A 12,398-nucleotide genomic window follows, 5' to 3' on the forward strand; every position below is an offset into this window, starting at 1 on the left:
CAATGTCTCAAATATTACAGTACCACCAGGATCAGGAGTGGGACCCAGACAGCAAGTGTACACATCACAGAACTTTCTGCGGAAAAAGAATTCAGCTTCTGTGTATGTGAATTACTGGGAAGCTTTGGAAGTATTCTCTATTTCTAAGAACAACTCAGACAGCGACTGCTGAGTTAGGGCAAAACTGAACATGCCCACTGAAATATGAAGTATTTATATGACCTGAAAGTCTATATGAAGTGTAAGCTTTGAAAGATTGTTAAATGCTAATATCGCTCTTTTTCAGTATAGGTCTGTGTTTTTCCAGGGTTGAGAAGTTTGAAGCAGTTACACTTTAAGTCAGTGTCTATACGGATCCATGACAAAGAATGCAAAGTGTGTTCCTTATATCTCCTTATTTCAAGTAAAAATATAACTTGGCACAAGTAAATATATATAACTTTGCATATAAAAATTAAAAAAATGTAAATGTGCCATATTTTGTCAATTGTGATTTTCACCCCAATCGAAATTTGTTCTCCACATTTACCCATCTGTACAGTTAGAACACACACACACACACACACTAGGGGGCTGTGGTGCACACGTGCCCAGAACGGTGTGCACCAGAACCACTAGACCACCAGGGAGAATTAAAAAAGTTCTGGATGTGGGATTCGAACCTTAGAAGTCTTCATGTTTTGTTTGCAATAGGGAGCATGTGGCTCAACACGTTGAGCTAATGGAGATAACATAGGACATGTAAAACAGCAGCTATTACTGTGGTCTGTGTGAGTATAGTGCAGATCTCAAGTACAACTCAGATAAGCGTGTCTGCTGTGTGTGTAATAAATGCAGGTTTTTAAACTGGGAGAGTTTTCATTTAAACTGGTAGAGTGTGTATGTGTCCCAGGAAGAAATAAAAGACTCCCATAAAACACAGACACAATTAACACTGTACATACACACCTCAAAGTCATAGTCCAGGGTCACACACAGCTTCTAGCTTTATTAGCCTGCAGCTAATGCTTATGCAGCTAATGCTTATGCAGGTAATGCTTATGCAGGTAAAGCTTATGCAGGTAATGGTGATGCCATACCGTATCAACAGAGGCCATGGTTGGCCAAGGCTGTGTGTTCACACTCCTCCACAGTGCTCCGGGACACCTCTGCAGATGCCAGCCAAAGGGTTATAACTGCTGTTTGCTGTTTTTGATTAAAACATTTCCACTGTTTTCTGTTACTGTTTTCTTTGCCCGCACTATAACATTAGCTTTGGATTTAAGTTTAGGGGAATCCGCAGAGATAGAGAAAAGCATTACTTCCAAGGTTCATCTCCAAATGATCGCTTCTTGGTAGGAGCACTGGGTTACTTGAGAACTATGAATTACATTCTGAGGTAGGTAGAACTGAATCGCCAATTGAATGACCGAGATCACAGAATAAACAGAACAATCGGTTTCCCTCAGCAACTGAATCATCCTTTATTTTGGTCCAATTTACCTTGGTTACTTCCAGCTGGCAACCCTTTTGTTGCTGTTGCTGCTAAACCATTTCAGAGAAAAACTGGAAATGCATTCTGCTGAGAGATACCACAGAGGGACTAAACAGAGACACTGAGGAGAGACGACTTTTTTGGTAATATTTCACATCCAGAGAGACTTACATACACAGTGCTGCTTGAACATCTGTGAAACACCAAAACATGGTCATTGTTTTCTAAAACAAAAAAATGAACAACTAAATCCCAATTTGTAAGGCCAACCTTCCAAATAAGGGACATGCAGAAAAGATACATTTTCATTATTTAATCAACAAAAGTAATTTCTGAAAATCTGCCAAGTGTAAAGTTAAGTGAAATCGTAGTAGATGTGGCACCTGCTTTTACAGCCATTACTTCAACCAAACATCTTCTATAACCACAAATGAGTCTCACGTCTGCTTTTGGGGATTGTTGCCCGTTCCTCCTAGCGGAACTCCGCCAGTTGAGGAACATCTGGTTGGAGGAACATCTGGTTAGTGGAACATCTGGTTGGAGGAACATCTAGCATGTACTGCCTGCTTCAGATCTTGACACAACATTTCTATGGGAGCAAGGTCTGGACTTTGACTGGGCCAAACCAGAGGGCTAATCTTCCTTCTCTTAAGCCATTCCTTGGTAGTTTTGTTAGAGTCCTTTGGGTTGTTGTCTTGCATAATCCATTTCCATCCCAACTTCAACTCCCAGGCTCATGGCATGACATGAGGTTCTGGTTAAGAATTTACTCATAGGCCTGGGAACTGATGATTCCCTGGTCCAGGCCCAGAGGCAGAAAAGCAGGCCCAGACCTTCACATCTCCACCACCATCTCAAAAACTAGTCACCTGTGATTGCGGCCAAATAATTCGATTTTGGATTCATCTGTCCAGAGAATGGACTTCCAGAAGGCAACTCTCCCATGAATGCCATGTCTGTTGATTTTTCACCTGATTGTAGACACATGTACATTTGTCCCAGATGGTGCTGCATCTATCTGGAGGTGATGTGTGTGTTTGGCCTTTACCTGAATTATTATTTTTCTGGTACTTCTTGGTGTAAGTTTTGATGGCTGTCCACTTCTGGGCAGAGTTGTGATGATGCTGAGTGTCCTCCATTTGTGAATAATTTGTCTTACAGTGGAGAGGTGAAGCTGGAATCTTTTGGAGATGGTCTTGTGGCTTTCCCCAGACTGATGGGCTGTCACCACCTTCTTCCTCAGATGTCTACTTTCCTCTCAGCATCGTTGATCTGTGTGTTTTACGCCTTGGCACAACTTTGGTTTGGTAGGTTTCCTGTCTCTTTTATTCAGTGTGGCTCAAATCTTTTTCCAAGGATTGGTCTGCTTAATTGATTACCTGAGCACTCACATGTATTTCACCTCAGTCTTTTACCTAACTGACTTTACCAGTGCAGCTGTGGTTCATTTAGTTTTTTTTACATTTACTGATTCCATGTTCCATGTAGTCTGCTGGCAACTCACATTTCCCTGAACACAAACCTGACATTTCATATACAAAAACTGGTGATGATAGAATAAGAACATCATGGTAAAACAAAAGAAAAATCTAAACTAGTCAAGGAGTTCACAAACATTCAAGCAGCACTTTATATCTCAGTATTATACAATGTGATGTGTGCTACAAGGTGAGCTACAAGAACACACCCCTAGTGGTATAAAGTACAAATCATTTGAATGAGGGGAAATGTGTAATACAGTGACATTCTGTACTCACAGTGCCCCATCTGAAATCCTGAATTTGTGAATATTTTTGGATAAAAAAAATGTATTTGATTTTTAAATTAATTTTATAGTAGCTACTTACCTGGCAGGGGTGAGACCATGATCAGGAAGGTGGTTCACCCAAGGTGAGGCTCAGCCATTGCACTCAGGCTGTGCTGACCCTTGCGATTTCCCTAAATATCGACTGCATAATTTCTGGTAGTGGGGGACTGCGTTCACACTCTCCCCTGATACATTTTTTATGGGGCAGTCATGGCCTGGTGGTGGGGAACTGGTCTGGTGACCGGAGGGTCGTGGGTTCGATTCCCAGACCTGAGGCCATGACTGAGGTACCCTTGAGCAAGGCACCTAACCCCAACTGCTCCCCGGGCACCGGGCTAGGGCTGCCCACCGCTCTGGGCATGTGTGATCCACAGCCCCCTAGTAATCACTAGTGTGTGTGTGTGTTCTAACTGCACAGATGTGTAAAAAGCGGAGGACAAATTTCAATTGCAGTGAAAAATCAAAATTGACAAAATATGGCACATTTACATTTTTAGATTGTTGTGGTGAAGGAATTTGGGAAAACTTAAACAACATTTTGGTTTTTCATGACTTTGGTATGTAAGGTAAGAACTATCCAACTTAATGATGTGAATAGGTGCTTGCTGAATAATGCAAACAAAATACAAATTAAAAAAAATCCATTAGGATCAGTGACCAGTGTGAGTGCTTCAGTTATCGGTCACCCCTGATTGAGCCCAGCACTGTCCAATCAAAATCTTACTATGGGCCTTTAAATCAGGTCAGAGAAGAGAGATTCCTGAAGATCTCATAAAAAGGCCATGTCCATAAAAATGTCCAAGTAAGTCTACCTCACAATGATTAAAAATAATACATTTCTACTTTTGGGATGGCCTGATCTAAGTCTACACCTAACCCCTGTTGAAATGTTCTGGCACCTTAAATGCACAGTTCATATTTGAAGACCTACACGTCAGCTGAAGCAGAATTAAGAACTACAGAACAAGTTTGGGTCCTGTTGTTGATGCTAAGGGAGGTATAACCCTCTATTAGATGGAATGGGGCATCTTTCTTCACAGAATGATTGGGTGTTTATGTATCATTTCATAATACATACATAACATGTCTACCCCATTCATGTATTTCCCCTAAAGTGAATATGCTCTGTGGATGGATATGCTGAGGATATTTGTGTTTGATACTTTGTGTGTTGTTTTCTGTGTGTATGAGAGAAAGAGTGTTTATGTGATATTTCTGTGTGTATGTGTTTGTGTTTGACACAACACATTTGTCTGTGTAAGGAGTGTGAAAATAAAATATTTTTTTCTGTGGGGTTAATAATTCTTTTAATTTGTGTTTTAAGTGAAGGGCTAATTCACATTTAAATTTTCACCCTTCAATAACAGTAGAGCCTGTGTTTGTGCCGCTTGCTCATAGGAGGGATAAAAAGTTTGAGGATGATTAAGTGCGACCTGTTGCACCACTAGATGGCGATCTAACCCCAGCAATTTACCAGACGTTCAAAAAACATTTTGAGGTATTGTGTGTAGTTAAAAACTATATTCCTTTTTACAATGTATGAAATATATAAATTGTTTACAAAAAAATACATAAGCAGATAAAATGCTGAATTGTTCATGCATGTTTGAGTCTGTGTCCATGCATGTGTGAGTTATGACACACTGCAGTAGAGACTCTAAACACTGTAGCCATTAGCCTGCAGCATGGCTGAGAGAGTGAGACTTAATCATTAGTGTAGCCTTGTGTGTTAGTGTGTGTGTGTGTGTGTGTGTGTGTGTGTGTGTGTGTGTGTGTGTGTGTGTGTGTGTGTGTGTGTGTGTGTGTGTGTGCGTGTGTGTGCGTGCGTGTGTGATAAATATATATATATATATATATATATATATATATATATATATATATATATAAATATATAGGTTATTGTATGTATTAGAATGAAATGTGACCGTCTTAAATCCAAATCAATTGTGCTGTACTACAAAACCAGAACATCAAACACTCTGCCAAATGCGTTAATGTTTGTACTTTATTATGCCCATATTTTGTGTGTGTGTGTATGTGTGTGTGTGTGTGTGTTAAGCTCCCCCTTTATCCGTTTACCTCTGCTTTCCACTCCTCCTTTTTAATAATCACACTCTCTGGAAATGTGTGTCATTCTTCTTGGCGAAGGATTGAGTGCTAAGGTGCTATGCTGTGCTGGGCTAACTGACAACCAGTAAGGTCACAAAAGTTACATTGATAATTAAACTGCATTTATTCACTTATTAATAATATTGCATAGTACTGTATATATTTAATATGAAGCAATAAGTGAGACCTTGAGCAACCCTGAAGTCAAGGGTTCAACTTTGAAATTTACAAGCACTTACAATTGTGTGGTTCTTTGGTTAGATTATATATATATATATATATTCTTGTTTAAGCAGTATTTCTGACCAAGTGAGCAATGATTCTTTTGTTAGATGAGAGTATTCCTAATTGTCTAAGTAGTGATTCTTTGGTCAGATATGCAATGAAGTGATTTTAAAACATCTTGTTTGTTTTTCACACTGGGCTCCATCTTAAACTTATCTGTGTGAAAGACTGGGAGTTGCGTGTGTGGGAAGCATGTGGGAGTGTGTGTGGGGAGTGTGTGTGGGGAGTGTGTGGTACTGTGTGTGGTAGTATGTCTGGGAGCTTGTGTGGAGAGCGTGTGTGGTAGTGTGTGGGAGTGTGTGTGATAGTGTGTCAGACCCTCCTGGTGACCTAGCAGCCTGCATTAATTCTACCGAGACAGAGCTCTGTATGTATATAGAAAAATTGGACATACTATTTTATTATTAATAATTATTCTACTATTACTTAAAAAATCTAATTGAATGTAAAATAAGGAAGGTGATCTGATTAATATAGTTAATATAGAGTTATTATTGATACAGTTTGAGTTGCTAATGGATTTGTGCTTAGTGGGTTTGTTCCTTGCTTTTTAAAATTCTGTTATTCATTCGTTGGTTATTTATTTGAGTCTGAACTTCATAATGGTTCTGAAAACAGATATACAGCATGATACTGGTCATAATGCAGAATCTAGTTGTTATGATTCTCTTCCCGAGAACAGCAACATAAGCCCATTATACTCTTATTTGCAGATGAGGTCAGGGGTCACTGCTACTCATGTTTGGTTGGTTGGGGGGGGGGGGGGGGGATGGACTGTCTGTGGTTGGACCATGTTGTTCTCCATGGTAACAGCCTGGAGCAACATTCATTGTACAGTCAACAAAAGAGTCTGTCTTATGTGTCTGTGTTCCCGTGTTTTACTTGTCTGTACCTGTCTCTGTGTCATATCAGTACTCACCGGTGTCTCTTCACTGTCTTACGCTCAAAGGGCCTGCCCTTGTGCTTTATATGTAAAGGTATTGTGACAGATCTGGTATACCTGAATGGTGGGGAACTGTCTGGGGTTTTAAACCTCTGTGGGCTTCAGGTGAGCAGAAAAATGTCTTCAAGATGGTACCACAAGTGGTTCGGAAGCATGAGAGAATGATGCGAAAAGCTCAGGCTAGTCTTGTTTTTGTGTCATAAATAGCTTTAGAAACAAGATTAAGACTTTTTTGTTATATAAAATATCAGGCAGAGATGGAATGAATTCAAGATAAAATCAAATCATTAGTGATAGTAACCTGAATGAAATTAAAAGTTCTGTGAAGAAAGTTCCTAAAGACCGTCAAGGAAAGGACGAGAATCACTTCAGAGTGATTTTAAAGCTGCCATCATGGATCTCCACAAACATAACATGGATATTAAGTCATAGGCTATGAAAAAACTAAATGAATGTGCTGATACATAGAGTTGATGATCTGGAGAAGCTTGGCTCCCTTCCCTGAGGGAGTCAAGAGGAAAGGTGCATCATTCCTGGAAAAGTGGCTATCTACCTCAAATCCACTACTAAGAATCAGACTTTCCATCCGAAATAGAGCACAAATTGTGCAGTTCTACAGTGGTAAAGAGAGTTGTAGAGATGTATGGAATAAATGTTAATAATTTTATTTGTTGAATAGAACCCACGAAGAAGTTACATGCAACAATGGAAAGCTAAACTAAGCAAAAAACAATATTCTAGAATATTCTTTAAAGTAACATTAGAAGTAGAGTATGTAATTTATTGTTGAAGCATTTCTTGCTATATTTTTATAATACTCTTTACATCCCGATATTTAATCAATTCGGTCCGATGAAATTATTCAATGGTGTACCTGTCTGCCTACCTACCTGCCTATCAAAGAACCTGCCTGCATGCACGTGCACTACAGTTTGCAAGCGCACACATTTGCTCGTGTGCGGACAACATACACATTGCCAAAAGCTAGCGGGCTAGTTCCCAAAGAATGGTGCCATGGACACCTACAACAGCCTGTACTGCTGAACAGAGGAAGAAGAAACATGAAAGAGGCTGGGGAAGAAAAAGGGTCAAATAGTTTTTGTCCATACCTAGCACAAACCTATCTTCGACATCATTAATATTTTCAAATATTAATCATGACTAATTAATAAAAATATAATAAAGTTTACATGTGTTAGAACTACTTCATGCTTTGTGTGTATGGCGGCAAGCCTAGTGAGTGGTTGTGATTTAATGAAGGAAATGAAGGAAACCTGGAAAGGACACTATCATATGTGGTTCCTAAAGAGCTGTCTTACCTCAGACTATATCTTTACAAAGTTAGTGCCTCAAGGCATGAATGGGTTGTACCATAACTAATACATATGGACCAAACAGGCTATATTCAGGACACTTCTCCTTTTGATAACATTTGCAGACTTGCAAAACAAGTTCTGTTACCTTTGTATTTATTCACGGTACCTCAATGAGTGCATTTTAGTCCACGATTCCTTAATCAGATTGAAAGGTTTTATCATGACTCTAGGGCAATGGTAGAAGCTAATAATGAAATATCCCCACAGTTGCTCCTAACATGGGGAGTCAGGCAATGCTACTGTTTGTTCCCTCTTTCATTTACTTTGGAAGATCGAGCCGTTAGCTAAAGCAATTAGATCTCATCCCTCTATCCCTCATTTCACTCTGTGCTGTATCTTGCATCAGACTCTCCTCCACTAGCCCTAATTACTTTGCTAGAAGTCTGATATGGTTATAAAATAAACATGAGCAAGATTCAAAAACTTGCCAAAGCAATATCCCCTGCTCTTGGAGCGCTAACACGTTTATTTATCAAAGCTTGCAAATGACCAATGGCTTTATTTGTACAATTCAACTGATGCTTCTTCACTCAAAAGTGTTGAAACGTTTAGAGATGGAAACCACTACACAGTTCATTAAGTAGTGGTCTAAATTGCATTAAAAGTAATGTACTACCAAAGTTGTACCAAAACATCCATTTTCAAATTCTCCCTGCGGTTTTCTCCAAGAAAATCTGCAGTAGGCAGGTTTGTGTGAAAAAAAATACCTAGAATTAAGTTTAACTTTGCTTAAACCATAAAGAAGAGTTGCAACTCCCAGAATTCTATTTGTTTGATGGTGCACCCAAACCAGAGCCTTGTGGGTATGGAAAACAGGCCCTGGTCCTGGCATGAAGGAACAGTGAGGATCTCCACAGTGCTGAAACTCCTCTAATGTCTTTTATTACACCATTTTACCTGCTGACTCACATACAGAAACCAATTTCCAAATAATTTGTTTCTGTAAATTTACCTCTAAGTTCTGGACAATAATCTGAAAAAAAATCTGCAAACCTTTTATAGCTCGGTGCCATTTTATCATAACACAGGTTATCCACACCTTCAGTCATCTATATGAGGAAGGTGCACTAATGTCCTTTAACAGCTATGGGAGAGGATCCTTCTTTCTACTATACATTTCTTAAAGTGCTTGCAAATGTTGAGTTATATGACAACACAGCAAAGTGGTACCTGCTCTCTCAGTGCTCTGCCCTTAGATGATAGAATAAAATGCAAGCAAGATTGTTCAGCTGTTATCTGTGGCAAACTATCTGAGTTATATGGCAAGCTATCCATGGTGATCCTATTTGCTAAAGATTTGTAATGTACAATCCAACATGATGTGTGGGCAATAATCAGTGAAAATTCACAAACTCTATCCTACAACAGTCAACATAAATTAATCCAATTTAATATCATTAATTTATAGCTCATTTCTGAAAGGTTGCTCAGAACTAATACCAACTTTTCAGTGTACTGTCTGAGACGCAAGGTGGGAATTGGAACTTTGTTAAATAAGGTCTGGTCTTGCTCTGACCTGTAGAGATATTGAAAAATAGTATTAGTCACTATCAGAGAAGACTCCAATATAGACACACTCCTGTGACCAGGGCTCACTTTGTTAGGTGATGTATCCTTAATCCACACCCCTCTACCTCTGCAAGAAAATGCTATTTAATGAAAAAGAAAAAAAAAACTTTGTGATATATACTTACACACAGAATCCAGGACAAAAGTCCCATGTTACCAGTGTAACTTTCTGAATGTTCTCATTTTCTAGTAATAATTAGTCATAATTAAAGTAATTACAATTTTAATTTTTCCATGATTATTTAACCGTTATTTTATTTTCTCACTGACATTAATATCTCTTCACTGTAAATCAGCTTTTTAAATGTATAAATAAACATTACTGTCATTATTACTAAAAACATCTTGGACTTGGAAATCATGGACTATGGGCTTCATCAATATCTTACTCTTGCCGTCTTGCAATCACTCCATTGTCTTCTCTGTCCTCTGTCCCCTGTTATTTATGTTCTCTGTCCTCTTTGTTCTCTGTCCTCTCCAACTGTCCACACTGGTCTAGATCTTGTACTCACCTGGTCCCTGCTGTCTCGTGTCCCCACAGGTCCAGAGCTGCACCATGCTATCGTCCCACTGAGCGATGAGCCAGGCATTGGGTCTGATTTGCTACGTCAGAAAGGTGCGGGTACGGGAGCATGAGTCTGCGCTCGCTCTCCATCTAAAGCGTCTAGATATGTGCACTGAATACATTTCACAGCTCTCTTGTTGCACGGAGAATAGGGCCCGGTCAGTGGTCAGATTCGCTAAACCACTTTCTATAAGTATAGCTCACCTCCTCCCCTTTAATGTGATTCACATCATTAAATTTCACTTCTCAAATCCAATTCCCACACTGCTGATGTGACATCACTGTTCCCACACGGTGTGCCAGCTTGCAGACTAATGATTCCAGGCCAGTTGTAAAGCAGATCTCCCATTACACTTTGGCTTCTGGATTGGATTAAAGTGCTCAAAAATGAAATATCCATATTTTATGAGACAAAAAAAATAAAACAGCGTGATGACTATGGAGAAAATGGACGTGGCGATGAAGGCAGGAGTTCCCAGTGTCATTTCTCGCTCTTCCTAACCCAGGCTGGACATCACTGCATCACTACCTTCTGAGCTTCAGCTCACAGACTAAGTTGAACTGTACATAATAAGACATGGCTTGCAAGGCCAATCTTTGGAACAACGTTTCAGACGCCTGAGACCGCACAGTTGCTTCTGTCCCAGTTGATGTCTTGCATAACAAGCTAAACAAACAGACACGAGTGGACTTGATTCAGACTTTTTCTCTTCTAAAGAGAACTAGCACAGTGTTCTGAGAAACGTGTGGAGACTGTTTATTAATAATAACAGACACATTTATATTTCTGCATATCCCTCAGATGTTTGGACACCTGAGGAATTTGGAGGCCAAGTCAACACCTTGAACTGTTTATCATGTAAAAGTAACATCCACAAGAATTTCAGGACCCAAGGATTTCAAGCGGAATGTTCCCCAGAGCATCACACTGTCTCCTACAACGTACCTTCTTACCAAAGAGCATCCTGATGCCACCTCTTCCCATGAACCTGGCAATCACTTGCTGTGAAAGAAAATGTGATTCATCAGATCAGGCCAAATTCTTCCATTATGCCATGGGAGTGGATACCGGTGAGTATGGACACTCTGGCTGGCACACACAACAGTGCCCTGTGTGTCCTGGCCAGTGATGTTCAAAAGTCTCAAAATACAAGTCCAAGTTAAGCCATGAGCTTTTAGATTAGAGTACACTCCAGGGGTGTGCGACTTTGCACGTCACAGACGGTAACGGGCGGTATGCAGACGACTGTAGTAATGATAATTGATGGATTGTAAGAGTGGAAAGGGCTGGGCTTGTCATAACTGGGACGATCGGTGTTTGTAGTAAAGGGCAGCGGAACTGTTTGGTGTGTGACTGTTGCTGTGGGCAGAGAGAGAGAGGTGAATGGTGTTGAGAATATTCTTTAAAAACAAAAGTAAGTTTCGTCTTGGATTGAAAAACTTTATTTTAGCAAAATCACACCTGAAAACGATTTAAATATCACTAACTGTGTAATTTTGCATGCTCAAACGTGTCACTCATTTTCATTCCGCGATGGTTATTTGTCTCTTGTCGTATAACGACCGTAAAGTGGTGGACGATATTGGACGAACATGTGTCCTCCAGATACTAGTGTCAAAGTAAAACAAGGTTACTCATTAAGTCATTAAGTCTTGAACATTTATTTACACACGTATTACCCTTGTGAAGCAATAATTGTGGAGAGAAAAATACAATTTATTTACTGTTAAAATTACAGTTGAAACTAAACAAACCTATCTCAGGTGCCTTATGAAGTTTGATTGTTCCAGTGTCTTTAATGTTGTGGCTGTGTGTATATATATCATATTTTCTGAAATCTTTTAGCCTGTGTGTCATGACTCGGATCTTTCCATAAGCATATTAATGTACAGGTACAGAGGCCTGTTCCTACCTTACTGCATCTCACACTAATGGGTCATTCTGAGCAGTGCATCTAAAAAGTACTGATGGACCAAGCAAGATTTCAAGGAGGAAAAACATTACAAGCTTAAACAAACATATTTCAATGCAGATATGCTTTTTTTCGGTTTTTTCTGGCTTTCTTAAGTTAAGAGGTCAGACTACTGAATGATTTTTCAATATGGAACTTGACACCAATGTAAAGCCATATTTATCCTGGAAGTCAGGATTAAAATTTTTGAATCTCTGCATCTACATTACTACAGTACTACAGTACATCTGGATTATTCTTTATACATATATACATACACACTCATCTGCCACGTTATTAGGTACACCTGTCCAACTG

General features: G+C 39.4%; 1 non-coding gene across 1 annotated transcript; it reads left to right on the forward strand.

Annotated features, from left to right (window-relative positions):
- Positions 1–3,313: 3,313 nt before the first annotated feature.
- Positions 3,314–3,469, forward strand: LOC143478498 (U1 spliceosomal RNA). Its single transcript, XR_013121763.1, has one exon. It is a non-coding gene; the product is annotated as a U1 spliceosomal RNA (small nuclear RNA).
- The last annotated feature ends 8,929 nt before the right edge of the window (positions 3,470–12,398 follow it).

The sequence above is a fragment of the Brachyhypopomus gauderio genome, chromosome 16 (genome assembly GCF_052324685.1).
Source record: "Brachyhypopomus gauderio isolate BG-103 chromosome 16, BGAUD_0.2, whole genome shotgun sequence".
In the NCBI taxonomy this organism is placed as follows: Eukaryota; Metazoa; Chordata; class Actinopteri; order Gymnotiformes; family Hypopomidae; genus Brachyhypopomus; species Brachyhypopomus gauderio.